This window comes from Episyrphus balteatus, chromosome 1 (genome assembly GCF_945859705.1).
Source record: "Episyrphus balteatus chromosome 1, idEpiBalt1.1, whole genome shotgun sequence".
Lineage (NCBI taxonomy): Eukaryota > Metazoa > Arthropoda > Insecta > Diptera > Syrphidae > Episyrphus > Episyrphus balteatus.
The window spans coordinates 74,886,200-74,902,816 of record NC_079134.1 but is presented as its reverse complement, the minus strand read 5'-3'; positions in this window follow the sequence as shown (position 1 = coordinate 74,902,816).

Sequence of the window (16,617 nt, the reverse complement as noted above, 5' to 3'; positions counted from 1 at the left end):
ACAGCATAGAACCCTTTCAGTTCATTCGTTTAGCAGATGTTGACGTAGTTGAGGCTTTGTTGTCAGTTAAGTCTGATGCCATAGGTTTGGATGAAATTAATCCCAAGTTTCTTAAGCTTCTATTTCCCTTCCTCCTAAAATATATCACTCACATCTTCAATCAAATTTTAACAACGTGTGAATATCCTCTTTCGTGGAAAAGGGCTAAGATTATTCCGATACCAAAATCTCAATCTCAAATTAACTCTGAATTTAGACCTATAGCAATTTTGCCTTTTTTATATAAGGTTTTTGAGAAGTCTATATTGAAACAGATGCAAGTTTACCTCAAAAGCAACGCACTTTTATGCCCAGCGCAATCTGGGTTTAGAGCGCAAAGGAGTTGTAAAACTGCCCTCTTGCTTGTTGTAGATGATATCCGCAAAAGCTTGGACAACAACTGCTCTACGTTTCTAACCTTATTAGACTTCTCCAAAGCCTTTGATACGGTGAACCATTCTCTCCTCTGTAAAAAGCTGCTGCATACCTTTCGTTTTTCTCCCCTGGCAGTAAAACTTATAAGCTCATATTTAAATGGTCGCCTGCAATGCACGGCTGTAGGAAATAATATTTCATCGTTGCTTGGCGTCCCGGCTGGAGTCCTACAGGGATCCATTCTTGGGCCGCTACTATTCACACTTTATGTAAACGAGCTTCCTCAAGTCACTAAGTATTGCACCGTCCATATGTTTGCGGATGACGTCCAACTTTATATTAATTTCAACTTAGACCGTGTTTGCAACGCTATCCAGAAAATGAATGCAGATTTAGAGATAATTAAACAGTGGGCAATAAAACATAATCTGTCATTGAATCCAGCAAAGTCGAAAACCATATGCATATGTATTTAAGCGAAAACTAGATACTTCACTTTTTCCGCCTATGAAACTTGGTCAGTCTTCTATAGAATATGTATCTAAAGTTCGTAACCTTGGAATTATCTTTAACGATTCTCTCACTTGGACTGATCATGTTTCGGCTACAATTGGCAAGGTCTACAGTGGTCTTCGACTTTTATGGTCCACGCAAAGTTCATTGCCTCCCAATACCAAAATGTTACTTGTAAAGTCTTTATTATTGCCAATCTTGTTATACGGATGCGAGATATTTTGCTGTGTCGACTCTATTACTAGGACGAAATTGAACGTTGTCTACAATAATCTGGCCAGATACATTTTCAAAAAACGCTTGTTCGATCATATATCAAACTTTTCAATGCAGATCATGGGCATTATAGGCTATTGATTATGTAGTTTAGAAAGGAACTAAGACGTTCACGGGTTTTTATTGCAGGAATCGTTCAATGGGTTATAAAAGAAGATAAAACCGCGGAGTGCTATTAAATGAGAGGGTGGAAACTGAAGATAGGGGTGCAAAAGCCCCCTTTTTGGTTTTTTCAATATACCTCGTAAACCAAGCAAAATATTGATATATTTCACATAAAACTTTTTGTAGAGAATTAAATTTCCTATTGGAATAATGTTTTTTAAAAATTGAAAAAAAAAAATTTCCATACCAAAATAGTCGAAACAATCATAAAAAAAATATCAAAAAAATCGATTTTTTGAGTTTTTTTGCTTTTTTAGTTGTACATTTTTTTTGGGTTGAGATAGACATAAACATTGCTCCAAAGAAAAAAAGAAGATTAAATTTCCTTCAAACTGCTGTGCTCACTAAATTTTTTCATTGAAAATTAACCGAAGTATGGCCATTTTAATCTATCTTTTTTTTCGCATTTTTAGTTTTACTCAAGTAAAACAGAAACATTTGAGGGGAAAGTACGATAACTTAAGCACCAAGAACTGATAATAAGATTTTGTAGAGGGGTAAAATACAATCATTGTTTACTATGGGAGAGGGGGTCAATGTCCCCCCGTTTTGGCGGGAGGGGCAATTTTCTAAAAAAAATACTTAAAATAAAAAAAAATTATTAAAAAACAACGGCAACACTTACAGTTTTGATTGATACTTTTTTCAAAAGCTAGAACTATAAACTTAATATTAATTTTAAAATGAAGTTATTTTAATCAATTGTTTTTGAAATATCCGATTTCAAAGCCAAAACTTGTGAAAAAAAAGTTTAAAAAGCACATTGAGTACAATTTTCACAGAGACTGCGGACTTCAATACAAAATTGCTCGACAAAGTAAACTGCCTTAATTGATTTGTTATCAAATCATGAAAATCATAATGTTCCTATGCCTTCTACTTTTTGAGAAAATTGAAAAATAGACAAAATACTTTCTTTATCGGAATCACTCGTTTATTTCAAAAAGAATTGATTAAAATAACTTCATTTTAAAATAAATATTAAGTTTATAATTCTAGCATTTGAAAAAAAGTATTAATCAAAACTGTAAGTGTTGCCGTTGTTTTTTAATAATTTTTTTTTATTTTAAATATTTTTTTTAGAAAATTGCCCCTCCCGCCAAAACGGGGGGACATTGACCCCCTCTCCCATAGTAAACAATGATTGTATTTTACCCCTCTACAAAATCTTATTATCAGTTCTTGGTGCTTAAGTTATCGTACTTTCCCCTCAAATGTTTCTGTTTTACTTGAGTAAAACTAAAAATGCGAAAAAAAGATAGATTAAAATGGCCATACTTCGGTTAATTTTCAATGAAAAAATTTAGTGAGCACAGCAGTTTGAAGGAAATTTAATCTTCTTTTTTTCTTTGGAGCAATGTTTATGTCTATCTCAACCCAAAAAAAATGTACAACTAAAAAAGCAAAAAAACTCAAAAAATCGATTTTTTTGATATTTTTTTTATGATTGTTTCGACTATTTTGGTATGGAAATTTTTTTTTTCAATTTTTAAAAAACATTATTCCAATAGGAAATTTAATTCTCTACAAAAAGTTTTATGTGAAATATATCAATATTTTGCTTGGTTTACGAGGTATATTGAAAAAACCAAAAAGGGGGCTTTTGCACCCCTATCTTCAGTTTCCACCCTCTCATTTAATAGCACTCCGCGGTTTTATCTTCTTTTATAACCCATTGAACGATTCCTGCAATAAAAACCCGTGAACGTCTTAGTTCCTTATTACCCTGTTTTTTTCGACATAATCAATAGCCTATTAGCTTTGACAACCTCATAAAGTTCAGAACTCTAATACTTTTTTATAATATAAAGCAGACTAAGCAACCTGACTATTTGTACAGCAGATTAGATTTTGCAAGTTCGCAAAGAACATCTACTTTTATTCTACCTCGTTTTTATTGTTTGCAATCGGAGCGCTCATTCTTCGTACACGCCGTCTCTTTATGGAACTCATTACCCCTTTCACTTAGGAGAAGTACAAACATGAGTAGTTTTAAAAATAACCTTTTCATTCACTTGGCCAGTGATATATAAATATATCTTATTTATTTTTTTTTTATTTAGCTCAAGCTTTTATCAATTGATAATGTATTTTTAAACATAATATTTAATTTTAATTTAAATTTAAATTCCAAAAAAAAAATATATATTGAATAACTGTAAAGCATTCACTACCTATAAGATTCTTCTTAATGTGAAATCATTTTTCAATCAATAAATGTTCAAAATGTTCAAATGTTAATGTTGCCATCAGTAATAGTAGCTCCCCTCTAATGTCAGCCAATTCATTCACCTCATCTGAAGATTCGGCCTTCGCCCTAACAATTCTACACAAAGACCATTCAATTTTTGTTAAAATTTTTAAATATTCCGAAGACTTGGGATTATTAGGAGGTATTTTCAAAAGATCTTTAATTTCCAAAATGTTCGACCTAACTGCTTTTGAATCCTCAGTAAGAGAAAATGGAAAGTGATGGCTCTCCGAAGAAATCGAACCTAAACGCTCCAGATTACGAGAAGCTCTGAGGGTCATCCTCATTTCGTCGACCTTCGAGCCGTCCTTCAACCCCCGGGGAAGTAACACATAGACGAGTTCATCCTTAGCTAGCCTATTTACATCCATCGTATCAAAAAAAGAAAAAAAAACTCTCACTTAATAAGAAGAACCCAATTTCACCGATTAGCAATTAGATCAAAACAAAAAAAAATTATTGAAAGTTGTTATAAATACCTACGGCTAAATCAACACCCAGTTGACTTCCGTACCAAATCACAATCAAGAAGAAAGTTGAACGAATAATAAAATATATATATATATTAACCAACGTTGCAAACACGTTAAATCACACTAGTAATATGGTCACACTAAAGTGTATCCAAGAATAAAACACCAATCCAATAAAACAATTGAAAAAAAATATTCAAAAAAAGACGAGCAAAAAAAATAGAGAAAATGTAACCAAGTATATGGTCACTACAATTTTCTTCCGAATAAAAAAAACAACCACCAAAAAAGTCAAAAGATATCAAGAACAAAAAAAAAAAAACTCAAATGGAATTATAATCACTTGAAAATGGTAAACAAATCACCAATTAATTCAACACAGGGAGAGAAAGAGACACGTATGTCTTGCTTTTTTTTTGTTTTAACCACCGATATATAATTTACCACTATGAATAAAAAAAACGCTCTAATGTTTACCGTAATAAAGTGAAATATGTAGAAATGATATATATACATATAGGGGAGAGTGGGGCTTATTTGAACTCGGGGCACATTTGAACACTGCATATAAAATTTTAGTATATCAATTTTTTTTAGAAGTATTTCGATATTTGAACCCGTCAACACGATATCCATAAATGTCAGTGACTTTCCATCGTTATCTCGGCTGACTTTCAGATTTATAGGTGGAAGGTGATTTTTATAGTGGTTTTGCATTGTTTCAGTTTTTTAGTTGTAAGAGTTTAAAAAAAAATTGGTACGTGATTTCAAAACGCAATACAATTTTTGTTAATGGTTAATGAATTTTAAACTGAATGAATATTATTAATGTTAAATATTTATTCAACATTTTATGTCGTTGACACAGTTGGGGCAGTTTTGAACAAGTATGGTGGGGCACTTTTGAACATGTTCAAAACCGCCGAGCAGTTTGTATCAGACATTTGTGATGTGAATGTGTTTTATTTAATAAAGCGTTATGTTCTTATAAAAAAAAATAATGAAACTAGCATTCGTGGGCAAAATTAAAGAAAAAATGGGAATATTTACAACATAATTGAAGATTTAAAAAAATGCCTGAATTCTTCAAGTTCTGCTAGACTGTTCTCGATGAGAACTCGATTATATACCGCTTAAGCGTTATAGAAATTAAAGTCAAGCTACCTACACCAATTAATGCTCCTGGTACATGAAGAACATCAGCTTTGTTAACATTTGGATTTAAAGTCTAGAAATATATCTATATATATTGAAAATAAACCTATTTTACTCTGAGAAGCATAAATGGTATGAATACCATTTTTCTAAGATATATTTTAAATGAATTTTTCTTGGTTTTTGTTTTTCTTTTGAACTTATAAATGTGATAAACTGATAACTATAGTTTAAATTTTAATGTTATTTTTTCTGAGTTTTTATTATTTGTTGGTTAATTGAATATGATATAATAATCAATTTGGAGTTTTTGTATGTAGCTCAGGGAAATTAGTCAAAATATGGGCATGAAATCGCATTTTTCGCGGGACAAAATTTTTTTCATGAAATGTGTTCGGGTGGTTGTCCTTATCATAAAAGTCAATTTGTTGGGACAATTGGAGGTTGGGAACAGCCGCCATCTTGGAAAAGAGATTGGTATCGTTTTTATTGAATAGCTCCATTGTTATTCATTTTAACAAAAAATGACAAAGGTAAGACTTTTTAACAATAAAATTATCTAAGAAATGATATACAAAACAATTCCGTGAGTTGATTAAATAAAATTTTATAGTTGGTCAAAGTGCGGGTTTGTATCGCAAGGTTGGGACAAAATGACATTTTTTCATATATCTGACGAACTTTTGATTTGTTTGGATAATTCTTCAAGAATGAATTGTAGTACTTATAATTACCTATAAAATGAGCCCACAATCGTTATTGTCACCATCGTATTGTAGAAGTAATCTAACTCCGAAACTCTCCATGTACTAGTCAAAAGTAAGAAAAAAGCTGTTTTTTTGCTAGTAGGCCGAGAAAATTTTGGGAGTAGAGGTATGAACAAAAAATAAGTACGCAGTTTTGCAGCCATACGCGTGTTAATGTCGATTTCGAAGGTCTGACAACTCTAATTTTGTGCTTTATACGGTTTTTGGGGGGTTAAATAACGTAAGTTTTCCAGTTAATGTGAATGGGCTAAATTTATACTATTTGAAATTATAAATATACAAGCTGATGCTCTATTATTTTTCCTAAATCTGGACACCTAAATCTCGGCTATGGGGTTAATAGAACTCACGATATAAGCTTTTTTAACTAACCATATCAGGCTTTTCAATTCAAATAAACAAACAAAAATCTAAACAAAAAAAGCTTCTAAAACATAATCGTATAAACGGCTTATATATAGTTCTATTGGTCACATCCTCAAGATTGGGGTGTCTAGATTTAGGAAAAATGATAGAGCATCAGCTTTTATATTTATAATTGGAAATAGTATAAATTTAGCCCATTCACATTAACTGGAAAACTTACGTTATTTAACCCCCCAAAAACCGTATAAAGCACAAAATTAGAGTTGTCAGACCTTCGAAATCGACATTAACACGCGTATGGCTGCAAAACTGCGTACTTATATTTTGTTCATACCTAGAGTTGCCAGATATATTTTGATGAAACTAGTAATCGGGATGCAAAATCCCGGACTTTCCCGGACAAATAAGGAATTCAAAAAGAGTACAAAACTAGGACAAATCGAATGCACGATTTAAAAAAAAATCTTTTTAAGATTTAAGTTAAAATCACATTTTTAACCCTTTGTTCCCAACATTTTTTTTCACAAAAATACGAAAAACCTTGAGACAAGGTTTGGCATTGCCTGACTGCACAGCAGAAGGAAAAAAATCATTATTGTACTAGTAATATCATTTTATTAGTAAACTTTTGAGATAATAATACAAAAAAAATGCAAACGCCTTTTTTAGTAAAAAAAAAAATCAAAATTATAAAATACCGTTAAAAACCAATGGGTTTAACCATAGGAGATTATTAAATTACTAATAAAATTGGAAAATTAATCTTCCCACTTACAAAAATTTAGGTATAAATATTCTATAGATTTAAGAACCATTACAATCATTTTTTTTTTTTGTTCAGTGTTGATTTTGTAGCTCTAAACTTAAAGTTGGATACAAAATTCGGAAGACCTTCAGAAAAACTCTTTCTAAATACTAGCATTTATAAAGATAATTTTTTTTTGATCAGAAAATTTTATTGCAAAAGAAAATAAAAAAAATTGAGTTAATAAATAAAGCAAATTAAAATTGGAACAGAAAATGCAAAAATTGAGCAGATATAAACAAAAATAAATACGCCTCGCTTTAAATAGCATGCAAGTAGTGAGATACTTGAAGGGTTGAAAAGAGTACAATCCCGGACAATTAATAGAAACTATCCCGGACGTCCCCCGCACAGTCAAAAAAGAGTACATGTCCGGGAAAACCCGGACGTTTGGCAACCCTATTCATACCTCTACTCCCAAAATTTTCTCGGCCTACTAGCAAAAAAACAGCTTTTTTCTTACTTTTGACTAGTACATGGAGAGTTTCGGAGTTAGATTACTTCTACAATACGATGGTGACAATAACGATTGTGGGCTCATTTTATAGGTAATTATAAGTACTACAATTCATTCTTGAAGAATTATCCAAACAAATCAAAAGTTCGTCAGATATATGAAAAAATGTCATTTTGTCCCAACCTTGCGATACAAACCCGCACTTTGACCAACTATAAAATTTTATTTAATCAACTCACGGAATTGTTTTGTATATCATTTCTTAGATAATTTTATTGTTAAAAAGTCTTACCTTTGTCATTTTTTGTTAAAATGAATAACAAGGGAGCTATTCAATAAAAACGATACCAATCTCTTTTCCAAGATGGCGGCTGTTCCCAACCTCCAATTATCCCAACAAATTGACTTTTATGATAAGGATAACCACCCGAACACATTCCATGAAAAAAATGTTGTCCCGCGAAAAATGCGATTTAAATTACTAATTTCCCTGTTCTTATTAAAAAACTAATACCTAAAAAGTTAAGTATTATTTATTCATTACAACGAAACTAACACAGCTGTTCAAAAGTGCCCCTCCCATGTTCAAAACTGCCCCATACATGGGGCACTCTCCGCTATGTAATTGAAAAGGATAATTTGATAATTTAACTTAAGAGCAAAAAAAAAAACTAGCCACAAAATTGAATATGTATGTAAGAATATTTACAAAAAAAAACTTACAGACTTCCTGGTTTTTTCAAACCTGTGAAAATAAATCCCACTGTATTTAAACTCCTCTGACATTCGATGCGATGACAATAACAATAACGGTACTGGTAGATGCACTTTATTCAATAGGGTTTGCACAATTAATCAGACCAATTAAAATCGAAGCACTGTTGATAAAAAGAAAATAAAACAAAGTAAAACGAAACAATATTAGAATTTTAATAAAACTTCCCTAAAAGAAACACAACACAAGAACAATTGAAGAGGTTTTCCTTCACACACAAAATTTCAAATTTTTTTTTTCCAAGAAGCCCCACGTTCGGGTGCCAATTTGTAACACTTTTTCTTTATACAAAAATTATTTAACCGAAACCGAATCTAATTGCGCAAATTGTTTATTTTTATTTTTGTATTAAAAGAAAGTTTAAGGACAAGAATATGACGAAACGATGACGACCACGATGTTTGCCAAAATGCAAAACGTCAAACTAGAGGCGAATTAAGAATTGAGAGGAAAGCTAATTAAAAAAGTGTTACAAGACAGCAAAATAATAGCTTGGTGGCAGGCTAGTTCACTAAGGGGGTGGGTTCACTAGTTGATTGATTGGACAATAAATTTTATTGAACAATCAATCAATGAAAAATGATTTTGATTAAAATGATTGAATGCCACAGGGGCATAGTTACTTTTTTTGTAAGCAAAAAAGGCGCCAGCAATTTTTTTTTTGAAAAATAAGTAAGGAAATTGCAAACCTTTTAAGATAAGAACAACGGTGAAGGAAAATTATAAACCACAATGGAAATAAAAGAATCAAAGTATATTTTTAAATATTAATCTTTTGATTGTCTGAGAAACCTAACAGAAAGGAGAAAAACTCAGATTCTTTTCGAAATAAAAGTGTTAAGAAAAAGTTATGTAGACACAATGAGTTGGACCGTTAAGGCCTGGTTCTCGAATATACATATATTTAGAGAACGGGACGCGCGTTCCGCAATATTTCGGAAAAAGAACCATTTACCGTAATAGACAAAATGTATATTTCTTTTCAAAAATTATTTCTCAAATTTAACCACAACAAGGAAAGAAACAATAATATATATAAATTTTGATACTTATCAATTTTTTTTGAGCTCCTTCTACCACTACTTCCTGCTTCAATTTTTTCCCAATGCCTTTTTCCATTATCTTCCACACCAACAAATTTTCTTTTAACCACAATTTTCTATCTCCAAAATATATTTTTCTTTATTCTAACTCTAATTAATTATTACTTCAATTTTTCTCAAAAAAAAATTTTAATTTCTTGCTTCTAATTTTTGTGACCTCCGGTCTTCACCAGTGATAAATCAGAATTGAATTTTCAGGACTCTCATTTCTGAACAATCACTTCTCTTACTATAACCTCCATAGCTTTCAGCCAATGTGGAGTGGTGGATGTCGATCACGTCATCTTCGGCCACTCATAGCAAGTTTGCTAAAGAGCGCCAACGTGTCGGAATGCCGCGGTCCTGCTTACTCGCAATTTCTCTCCCATTAGAATGCAAGTCATTCTCAGGAATTCGCCGCACGCTGGTATCACTTCCAGGTCACGGCGATTCCATGAGTGCATTCAGCCGAGACCCACTATTTATTCGCAAGAAAATTAAAATTTTTAAACCTAAGAAAAATTTAATCATCTCACCGAGCATTCTTCCCCACCGAATAAAAATAAATAAATGTAGGAAAAATGTTTGGTGTGGAAGTAGTTTTAAACCCCATTTACGAAGAGGAAAAAGTGGTAGCTTTCCTTGTTTTTAATCGACGCTTTTAAACATTTTGTCTCCTACTCAGATTTTTTTGGTTAAGAGAACTCGCTCTAAACGTTCCATCTTACATACAACTTTGTGTCAAGAAAATTTAGAAAATGTTTAAAATCAATTATAAAAATTACAATTTTTGTTTTAATGAATTACGTTGGGCCAGGGGCCATTCTCAATATGAGTAACTTCAGCGTCGGGGACCAAGTGTCTACCGCGCTTAAGGTTGGTTATTTCGTTTTGCAAAAGGCATCCCGCCTGCAGAATATCGCTTCGTAAATTGGTCCAATAAGCGATTTGGTAAATGTGATTTGGCATCATTTATTCGCCGTAGATTTGGTGACATCCATTTGCCAAATTTGTTTTCGATCTTCTTCACCATACTGAGAGAGAGAACAAGTAGCTGGTAAACCATGGCCGTCCTACTCTCTCTCAGTAAGGTGAAGAAAGACACCTAAAAAACAAAATTAAGGTGGGAGTGGGAATGAAAAAGAATAGTTTTTGTTACGGCAAATTTTTACCGTAACAGCTCAAACAAACGCACTTTTAAATAACTTTATTTACAACTTACAATTTCCAACACTTTATTTCACTCTGTACTCTTTCACTATCATAATCAAACTGTATCCGGTCGGTGTCCACACTGTCCTTTTATACCGGAACCCCGAGACTCGAGAATGTCCCCGAAGGCTCTCGTCTCTGCCTCTCGAAACTTCCTTACCAGGAGGGGCGCTTCATACTTCCAGTCCAGTGGGATATTTTTGGGATATTCAGCAGTCGAATTTCTTAGGGATGTGTTCAGCGGGTAGTTTCTTGATTGTTAAAGGTGCTTCACTTTTCTACCTTTTCAGTAGTAGGTAGTATGTTCAGACATTTATCTTTAAAGTAAATTCAGTAATTCATCGTTACAATGTTTTTTTAATACGATTTTCGTTTTTATTTATATATAAATACCTACTATCAATTCTAAGCAAACGGATGTCATTATTTCTTACATTGGATTTACATTGTTTATTTATTTGGTAGAAAGTAATTGAGAAGTTGAGTTCAGGAAAAGAAGTTTGGACAGTCTAGTCCCCAGAAGCCTGTTTCTATCCTGGGTGATGGTTGCCCCAGCCTCCGAAAACAAACGTTCCGTTGGAACAGACGTAGCTTCACTCATAATTGCATTGATTGTCGTTGAAGGCGATTTATTTTTTATGTTCTTATGAGTTATTTTTGATATTTCCATATATCAAAATCCGAATCATCTGCATCTCTCTCAGACAAAACTTTAAAGCTTTGAACACTAGACAAAAAAGATTGAGTTTCAGAGTTCAAGTTCTATTATTATGCAAAAACAACGACCCAGCAAACGTAGAACAACAGAAAAAACCGGTGAAATATGTACGTAAAAGAAGTTATTCTTTTCCACTGAAAAAAGATAGTAGCTCGGGAAAAAACTCAGTTGTATACTTTCTGTATATAAGAATACGTGAAGCAGCTATCTCTTTCTGGCATGCAAGATGAAATAAATTTCCCCTCCATTCAAGGTACAGACAAATGTACTTTAAAAGTACATCAGCGAAGCACATCTGGAAGTGCTTCTGATGTACATATATTTACCAGTAATTTTTTAGCTACAGAAAAACCACTGAAACTTGTCCTTTTGAAATTACACATGAAACAAATTTTTATCATAAATTGAATTTTATAAACAGTTTTATTTCACTATTCTTAAAGCCTGTTTCGACTAAAGCCCAAATGAGATCATTTCGCAGATTATCTTATTACAATGTTAAATGTGTATAGTAAATTATCTCATTTGATCGAAATCATCTTATTTGTTTTGTCACAACTGGGCTATTAAGACTGGTACAAATAACGCTAGATTTAAGCTTTCATACAAAATTCTCTCCAAATTTTAACCGTGCTAAAACCTTGATGAGGATATTTGCCAAGATGTAGGTACTCAGCTCTAGCTATAGAATCGAATTTTCGTTCGGAGCTGCGTACTTCTCAGCCAAGATCTTCGGTTAAATCTTAGCTCGGCTAAATTTGGGAAAGAATTTTGAATGAAAGTTAGAATTTAGGTCGAAGCGTACTAGGTTTTAGTGAAAAATTATTTATAAACTTCAATTTAACAAATAAATTTGTTTAAATGTAATTTTAAATAAAAATGAAGTATAAAATAACTACAAATAAAAATAACAATTGTATTTGAGAATAAAATACAATGTCCGGACTGCTTATTTAACTTTAAAGTAGCTTTAAACTTAAGATTTTCAGCCATTAATCTAATATACCATTTACACAAAAAGAAGCTGTTGTTTATTTTCAAAAGATGATAAGTCCGGGACTTATTCTGTTTTTGATACTAAAAAAATATTTCGCGTAGCTGTAAAATCGGATATAGATGGAGTAGATACTTCATATTTTAAAGACAGACGTGGTTATCCCTGGAGTACAAATTTAGTCAAAAAAAACGAATTTTGAAAAAAAGTGGACTTATCATGTTTTGCAAATAAATGATTCAATTGTAAACACAAAAATCAATTATAGGCGGAAGAAGCAAAATACTATTGAAAAGGAGGGATTTTTTTAAATTTCCTATGAATTGGATTTAATCGAAAACTGTAAGGATTTGGGATGGTTTTTCTCCATCCTTCCTAGCATACCTATAGTTATATCTATATTATCGATATATATACTTTTGGAGTTGTAGTTGTAATTTAAAGTTCAAACTTTGAATTGATGTTTTTTCAGGTTTTTGGCACACGAAGTTTGTCGTGAAATGTTGGCTTGGTCATTTCGTGTAGGGTGTTTCTACCATTGCGGAAATTATCCTACAAACATGCGATGCTATTGGGACGAATTACTAGAAACCTACTTAGCGCAACCTTCAAATATCAAGCGAAAAAAGTTAAAAAAAAAAAAACACATTAAATACTATTTTTACCAAGACTGTGAATTTAAATATGAAATTAATCAATGAAATAAACTGCCTCAATCAATTTCTTATCAAATACTGAAAACCATATGCTTCTATGCTTTATAGTTTCCGAGAAAATTGATAATAAGAAAGTTACCTTTTTATCAGATTTGCATATTCTTGACTAAAATTATCATGCCTGCAGCCCATGGCCCGCTTCACTGGTTCTCAGGATTTAAAGTATCTTTTTGGGTACTCTGTCCCGCTCAGATAACTTCGTTGCTTCACTTGGGCCATTTGAAATTGGTTCTAATAATCTCGCGATTTTTTTATAAAAATGGTGAAGATATGAGTTCAAGGCGTATAAAAGTGAGATGGCAACTTCCCTGCTTGGGCACACTATAGGATTTGGGGTGGGGTCAGGGTTGGGTATGGGTATGTACAAAGTTTCTTTTGGATTCGAAAAAACTTTTAAATTTTGAAATAAAACGAGTTCTTAAAAATAAATAAAAACGGTATAGGTATGAAAATCAAGGCGTATCAAAGTGAAATAGGTAAGGGGGGGCATGATGCCCCCCTGCAACTACCCTGCTGGGGCAAACTATAGGATTTGGGGTGGGGTCAAGGTTGGGTATGTACAAAGTTTGTTTGAATTCGGAAAAAACGTTTTAATTCTGAAGAAAATTTGCCTACACCCAAACTCGCACCCACTCCAAATTCTGTAATAGTGAGCCCAAGCAGTGGGGTTGCAAGCGGGCATACTGCTTGCAGGCATTATGTTTATGTTAACACGAAAACAGCTAAAAAATACAAATCTGATAAAAAAGTAGTTTTTTAATTTCTAATTTTCTCAAAAACTAGAAGTCATAGAAGCATAATATGCTTCATATTATAAATTTCAGAATTTGATTAGAAATTAATTGAGGCAGTTTATTTCATTGATTAATTTCATATTTAAATTCACAGTCTTGGTAAAAATAGTATTTAAAGTGTTTTTTAAATTTGAAGTTGATTATTTCGTGAACAGTTAATTAAATGATTTGAATTAAAAATTAGAATCAAGTGTACAATTCTGGCTTTTGAAAAAGGTATCGTTCATAACTGTAAGTAATGCCATTGTTTTTTAATAATTGTTTTTGTATTTTACGTGATATTTTAGAAAATTGCCCCTCCCGCCTGAACGGGGGGAGATAGACCTCCCTCCCATTGTAAAAAAATTGTATTGAGCTCCTACACAAAATACCGTTATCAATTCTTGTCGCCTAAGGCTAGGCGCACACATGCGATTTTAGTCGCACGATTATCAGTCGCAAAAATGGATCACACGCATTTCAATGCCGGTAAACACACATGCTTCTAGAAAATAGCCGCGTTTAAAAAATTGGAAATTGTCCCATTTTTTTGGCGATGCGATTGTCGCAAATTAAAATGGAACAAATGGACCTGCAAAGTTATGCACACACTTGCGACTAAACCGAAAACGACTAAAAAGTAGCAGTCACAAAGAGCCCAAATCATGCGCACACATGCGATTTTCAACCACTCGATTTTTTAGACGCAAGAAATGAAACACATTATTTTAAATGAGAGCGCACAGACTTGCGATTTTAAAATCGCAAAGTTTAAAAAAATGGATCCGGTTGTATTTTTCGCGATTTTTTGCTGCACATAAGGCTAGGCGCACACATTCGATTTTCAGTCGTTGCTACTAAAAAATCGCAGTGGCAACATAAAATTACCGTGCATACACTTGCGATTAAAAAATCGCGCGACTATTTTTTATTGCAAGAAAAAACATTATGTTTGGTCGAAAAAAAGGTGACCGTTTTTCGATAAAAAAAATACATCATCTCAAGATCAAAAGAGCCAGGAGATACTCACTGTTCAAATCTAATGGTCAAATGACCGCACGGAAAACAATCACGAAATCCGTTCATAATGCAAAATTTCATACAAATGGTATCTACGATCGGATTTTATGATAAGGTGAATTCATGAAACGGTGTAAGATCTGGTAAAAGTGGTAAAGTGATAAATGTCTCAAAATTTGGTAAGTGTTTGACAACTTGTTTACCAGATTAGAAATAGAAATAGATTCTCTGCAATGTGTATGTTTGTATTTTATTTTCGGTCCCACGAGTACTATTATTTCACCAAATCATTTTGTATACTCATTCTATAGTACTAGGTAAATTTCTGAGGGTGTTCTCTTAAATTTTTATGAATTTTATGGAATTGTCCTTTTAAATTTCCTATCGTTTATAAAAAAGAGCCACTATACAACACTTTCTAGTAATATCCATTATTGTACTTAAAATAATTGTTCCAAGTGTCGCACGTGCGGGCAGGTGCATTATATTCTGTATAATATATCGTTATGTGCAGCAAAAAAAATCGCGAAAAATAGAACCGGATCCATTTTTTAAAACTTTGCGATTTTAAAATCGCATGTCTGTGCGCTCTCATTTAAAATAATGTGTTTCATTTCTTGCATCTAAAAAATCGAGTGGTTGAAAATCGCATGTGTGCGCATGATTTGGGCTCTTTGTGACTGCTACTTTTTAGTCGTTTTCGGTTTAGTCGCAAGTGTGTGCATAACTATGCTGGTCCATTTGTTCCATTTTAATTTTCGACAATCGCGTCGCCAAAAAAATGAGACAATTTTCAATTTTTTAATCGCGGCTATTTTTTAGAATCATGTGTGTTTACCGGCATTGAAATGCATGTGATCCATTTTTGCGACTGAATAATCGTGCGACTGAAATCGCATGTGTGCGCCTAGCCTAAGGATATATTATACAGAATATAATGCACCTGCCCGCACGTGCGACACTTGGAACAATAATTTTAAGTACAATAATGGATATTACTAGAAAGTGTTGTATAGTGGCTCTTTTTTTATAAACGATAGGAAATTTAAAAGGACAATTCCATAAAATTCATAACAATTTTAGAGAAGACCCTCAGAAATTTACCCAGTACTATAGAATGAGTATACAATGCTTTGGTGAAATAATGGTACTCGTGGGGCCTAAAATAAGATACAAACATACACATTGCAGAGAATCTATTTCTATTTCTAATTTGGTAAACAAGCTGTCAAACCCTTACCAAATTTTGAGACATTTATTACTTAACCACTTTTACCAGAGCTTACACAGTTTCATGAATTCACCTTATTATAAAATCCGATCGTAGATACCATTTGTATGAAATTTTCCATTACGAACGAATTTCGTGATTGTTTTCCTTGCGGTCATTTGACCATTAGATTTGAACAGTGAGTATCTCCTGGCTCTTTTGATCTTTTATCGCAACTGTCAACTTTTATCGCAACGGTCAACTTTTTTTCGACCAAACATAATGTAAGTTCAACCACTTTGTTTCCCCATATTTGTTCCAATGTTTATAATTGTTCAATTTATATATTTTGTAAATAAAAGATCCCCTGAAGAGGATGGCAATCACCATCGAAACGTCGCGTCGTCGGGAAACTAATGAAATTGTTGTTTCATTAAAACACCATTATGACCAAAACAGCCGATGAGAAAAAAAT